Source organism: Octopus sinensis, linkage group LG3, assembly GCF_006345805.1.
Source record: "Octopus sinensis linkage group LG3, ASM634580v1, whole genome shotgun sequence".
Taxonomy (NCBI): domain Eukaryota; kingdom Metazoa; phylum Mollusca; class Cephalopoda; order Octopoda; family Octopodidae; genus Octopus; species Octopus sinensis.
The window spans coordinates 11,788,953-11,794,990 of NC_042999.1; positions in this window are offsets into that span (position 1 = coordinate 11,788,953).

Here is a 6,038-nt window from a genome sequence, read left to right on the forward strand (position 1 = left end):
TTGTTGTTGTTGTTGTTGTTGAATGGCTTGAGAATTACACTTGGAATAATATGGTAAGCTTGAATGGGTTGGTTAATATTCTGAAATAATACGATACGGTTGAGTAGTTTCTATGCGAAATTCAAATCATGTTATGGATGAATAAGCTGTGAACTGTACACTGATGTTATGTTACAGTTGAATAACTTGAAGGCTGCACTGGTTGCAGCTGAATGACCTGGTCAGTCGATGACTTTCGTAGCCACAGTCACGTTTGTAGATCATCATGATCATCATCATCACCATTCAGTGTCTGTTTTCTGGGGGGGGGATGGGTGTTGCGGCATCAAGTGAGGTGCTTTGTACCAACTGATGAGAGGTTTAATCTTTCACTACCATATTTCTGTGATTTTGTTTCAATTAATTTTGAAAATAATGAAAACTTGAGTAAAATACTTCAGTCATTATTCAGCTGGTGTTTGGAACGTTAATCAACATGAAATTTTGAGGGAAAGTTTTAACTTAAGGGTTTTAGTGAAGAGGAGATACATGGCTACTTCAGCAGGACAGGAAGAAGGGTGGTGTTGAAGACGTGTCTGGGCAGATGGTTAATTTGCAGGAAGATGAATAAACAGGGTGAGTGAGTAGATAAATAGAACTGAATAAATCAGTCCAGTATATTACTGGTATCTATTTTAAATTAAATGCAGACATTTTCTATCTCTAGCAGTTATGCTTAACTGTCTTAATGAAAAATAATTTAAGGAAGTATTTATGGGAAGCAGAGGTCAGTGCTGTTGGCAGCAGGAGCATTAGATAATTAATGTGACTTTTGTTAATTTACATTATACCTTCCAGAAGAAATCATCATCATCATCATCATCATCATTTTTGGTTTAATGTCCACTACAAGTGCAGGCGTGGATGTGTGATTAAGAAGTTTGTTTCCCAGCTGCATGGTTTTGGCTTCAATGCCCCTGCTTAGCACTTTGGAAGAGTGCCCTCTTACTATAGCCCCAGGCCAATCAGAATGAGTGAATTTGGTCAACAGAAACTACAAGCCTGTTGCGTGTATCATTTCTTATTTCTGCTAAACAAAAATATAAAATACAACATTGTTTCTTTGTTTACTTTGAGTCAACGATTTACCAAAGCTAAAACCATAAATCTTTTCTTTGAGACTAATTGTCACAAAGCAATTCTTTTTGTCAAAACAATTTTCTGCAAACACTGAACCAAAAATGAATTTCTAGATTCTTTAAACAGTAACATCTCCCACCACAGCCATCCACCACCACACCCATCTCCCACCACAGCCATCCACCACCACACCCATCTCCCACCACAGCCATCCACCAGTGTTTTTTAAAAAATTTCAAGCCCCTTTTTTTTTGTAGCCATACTAATCCCAGTCTGGTGGGTGTAGCAATAAGTCTTTCGGAAAGTCTGTTCTAGATGAAGTATTTGTGGTTTCTGAGAGAGGAACGTGTGTCTGTATGTATTGTTGTGGCCAGGACACTCCCAGGATGTGTCTGTAGGAATAAGATGGTGTCTGTTTCTGCCTACAGCCTCCTGAGTCACATCTGCAACACCAAGCATCATGGTGCTTGGTGTTTGTTCACCATAGTCTCAGTGACCTCTGACCATTAAGATGGGTGGTTGTTGAGAGCATATACTCTCATATTTCTTTCGACTTGACTGCAATGCTATTTTCTGCTTCACCAGGTCCAACAGAGATGGAAGAAGGCTTGACACAGGAATGCAGAACCAGTGTTTTATTTTGCAATTGAGCCAAGTTAAACCGTTTCTGAACTGAGCTTGATCTATCCTAGCAAAGCAAGGATCAGTGGCTTTTTTCACAAGATATTCCACTCTATGAACTTCATGCTCAGCTTCTCTCTTGCCTCTTTGGATATCTTAGCTTATTGATCATCATCATCATCATCATCGTTTAACATCCGCTTTCCATGCTAGCATGGGTTGGATGGCTCGACTGGGGTCTGGAAAGCCAGGAGGCTGCACCAGGCTCCAGTCTGATCTGGCAGTGTTTCTACAGCTGGATGCCCTTCCTAATGCCAACCACTCCATGAATGTAGAGGGTGCTTTTTACGTGCCAGGGGAGGCTGGCAACGGTCATGATCAGTTGGTGCTTTTCGGCACGGAAGCCAGTCAAGGCGGTGCTGGCATTGGCCATGTACGGTTGGTGCTTTTTACATGCCATCAGCACGGAAGCCAATCAAGGTGGCGCTGGCATCGGCCACGTTTGGATGGTGCTTTTTACGTGCCACCGGCACAGGTATCACAACTACAATTTCCATTTGATTTTTATTTTGATGCTGATGTACTTGACTCAATAGGTCTCCTCAAGCACAGCAGATCACCCTATGATCCAAGGTAAGCACAGCAGGTCATCTTGCGATCCAAAGCACTTTGGAAGGGCTGGGGCTTCTATGTGAAGCTGGTGCAGGAAACAGCCATGAACTCACATTATTTGTTGGGTCTTTACAGTCACAGCGTAACTCCAGAGATCTCGGTCTTCTGTCATTGCTTTTGTGAGATCCAACGTTCGAAGGTCATGCTTGACCACCTCATCCCATGTCTTCCTGAGTCTTCCTCTACACCGGATTCCTTCAACTGTTTGGGAGTGGCACTTCTTCACACATCTCTCCTCATCCATCCGTAGTACATGACCATAACAGCGCAAACGCCTCTCTTGCATGCCACATCCGATGCTTCTTATGCTCAATATTTCTCTCAGGGCACTTACACTCTGCCGTGTATGCATACTGACATTACACATCCAGCGGATCATGCTAGCTTCATTTCTTTCAAGCCTACGCATGTCCTTTGCAGTCACAGCCCATGTTTCACTACCGTGAAGCATGGCAGTTCACACACATGCATCGTACAATCTACCTTTCACTCTGAGCGAGAGACCCTTTGTCGCCAGTAGGGGTAGGAGCTTTCTGAACTTTTCCCAAGCTATTCTTATTCTAGTGGTGACACTCTCTGAGCATCCACCTCCACTACTAACTTGGTCACCCAGGTAGCGGAAACTATCAACTACTTCTAGTTTCTCCCCCAGGAGTGTAATGGAATCTGTTTTCTGAGCATCAATGGTGTCTATTGCCCCTGTGCATCTGCCACACACAAAAGCTATCTTCTCGGTTAATCTTCCTTTGATGGTACTGCACCTCATACGTGTCCTCTGATCGTTCTCCTCTGGTCTTTCAGGATTTCCAGGCTGGTTCTCCATTGATATTTTTGCTTCTCAAAAACTCTGTGCCTGATGATGGCCATAGCACTTGACACCCGCACTGCAACCACTGCCATACTCCCAGGCTCCCATATGAACATAGACAGCACTGTTAGCCTTCAACAGTTCCACCTGTCAACATTGTTGCTAGCTAGAAACCATTTCATAACATGTCTCAGCCAGACATATTCCAATCATGGTAAAACTGCACTCACTCAAAGCCATTCTAATTTCATTCCATGTTTTTACCAGAAGGATGTGGGTCACATCCTCCTCCAGAGTGTATTTCTTTTGTCTTTTATGTATTCCACAACTCTGAACAAACATGTAAGATGGCTTCCTACCCATAATGCACCCTAACATCAAGGTATATGTCTCTCATGATCACACCACTGTTCCATCAAATATAACAACTGTTCTGATCCAATTTGTCTAATTTAAAATCCCTCCTTTTAATTACACAATATAAAGGAATAAATTGTCAAAGAATTCAATCATGAAATCACAATCCATTTGTTGGACAATGGTCACTTGATATCTTGTCTAATCTTTAAAATTATAGGCAGACATTCATTCAATGTAAAATTGGGAAATGGCTATAAAAACTCGAGCTTACGAAGTCTTCCTTTGCCTTGTTTAGACACATGTTTTTGCAAGGAGAATTATCGAGTCCTAAGTGATGGTATTTTCATGTTGGATAACAACAACAAAAGCTGAAAGTGAAAATCTAAGAATTTCAATAAAACATTTGAACAAAGTTATCAGATTGAGTCTTAATGTTTTTACCGAAACATTTTCTAATTAATGCTTCTTCGGTAAAACAACAGTTTATCTTTCCTTACCTCACCCCCCCACCATTGCCTTTAAGCATTTTACTTCCAAAAGCTGTTTCCTCAAGGAAAAACAACTACAAGCACAACATCAACACTATTTAATAAATTATAAGGTGATATTTTCCTCTTTGATATCATTCTGTTTCTATTTAACATTAACTATATCACTTCAACGATATCCCTCTTATATCTATTTCTCATTTTCTACTTTAAGGCTTTTCCTAATTTTAAGATATTTTATTCCTGTCGACTGAACTTCACAATTGATATCTTAGTCATGGCACCACGTAAAAGGCTCCTGTGCCTGTGCCATGTAAAAAGCACTCTGTAAAGTGGTTGGCATTAGATTAGGGAGGGCATCAAGCTGTAGAAACCCTGCCAAAACAAACAATTGAAACCTGGTACAATTCTCTGGCTTGCCACCTCCTGTCAAACTGTCCAACCCATGCCAGCATGGAAAACAGACGAGAAATGATGATGATATATATTAAGTTACTAAACAAATGATCAGTGATTCATATTTCATCTCTGATGCTGCAGAAGAGGTTTATAGCTTTTACTAGCTCAGTCCATCAAGCTGTAAATATGCACCTTAGGGTCAGTAGAGATAGCCATGAAAAACAGTAGATTATCTGTATTATAAAGGAGAGTCTTTATTTTAATTTGCAGTGATGCATCGAAGACAGTGCAGTGTAGGTAAAATGAAACCTCTCTGGTGAATCTTCCAAGTCTGCTAGAGATAGTGGAATCGGCAGGATTAGAGAATCTCATTTTCAGTGTAAAGATAGCACCAATGAGTCAACAGGAAGCTTTTGTGTGTGACTAGAGCTGCTAGAAATAACAGCCAAATATGTGCTTTTTCACAATGAATTTGTGTTTGAGATTCATTTACTCCAGAAAAAGTTTTAGAAAAATGTTTCATCATTTTTTGTACATGGTGGCTGTGATATAATGAAAGTAAACATTAGGAGACCAGGTTTAAAACAAAATGGAAACATTGCATGAGAGTCTGTACATACAGAAAGTGAGTGTCAAAGAGTTTGGCAAATATATACAAAGAGATACACACTGATGATGACTGAGAATGGGCGGCGATTTCTGTAGAAAATTTATATTTTTTATTGCCATTTATAGATGACATTGTCTGTGGGATGCAGAATTTGAAAATTAAATTCATTTTTCTTGAGGATACACCATTTCAGAGTCGTTTTGAGCTAAACATACGTACATAACCATATACACTCATAGTGTGTGTATATATATATATGTATGTACACAACAGGCTTTTTTCAGTTTTTGTATATATGTATACATGTATTTATAATCTCCCCTTCTTTCAACCTCTCCTGTCAAATCTTTTTTCCCAACCAGTCGCCATGCTTGGCTGCTACATCCACAAGTTTCTTTATTCTCTTTCTGTTTATTTTCTCTTATTTCTTTCTGTTGAAGAGTGTAGGCTCGAAACGTAAAAGACTTTTTCACTTTCCCGAGTGTCAAACAAATACACCTGCTTGTCGTTCACACACCAGTATTCGTCTTTTGTTTTTCTGTAAATTTCAACTATATATATATATATGTGTGACCCCTCTGTCTGGCATTCGCCATGATAGATCGATAGCCACTAAACCTTTTTCTATTTTCTCTCTCTGTTTATTTCTGTGTTCCTTTCTGTCGAAGAGCATAGGCTCGAAACGTAAAAGACTTTCTCACTTCCCAAGTGTTGAACTAATATATCTGTCTGTTGTTTATGCACCCGTTTTTGTCTTTTGTTTTTTTGTAAATTCTCACTGTATATATATGTATGTATTTGTGTGTCTGTGTTTTCCCCCCCCCCCATTGCATGATGACCAATGTTGGTGTGTTTGCATCCCTGTAACTTAGTGGTTTGGCAAAAGAGACCAATAGAATAAGTACTAGGCTTACAAGGAATAAGTCCTGGAGTTGATCTGTTCGACTAAAGGTGGTGCTCC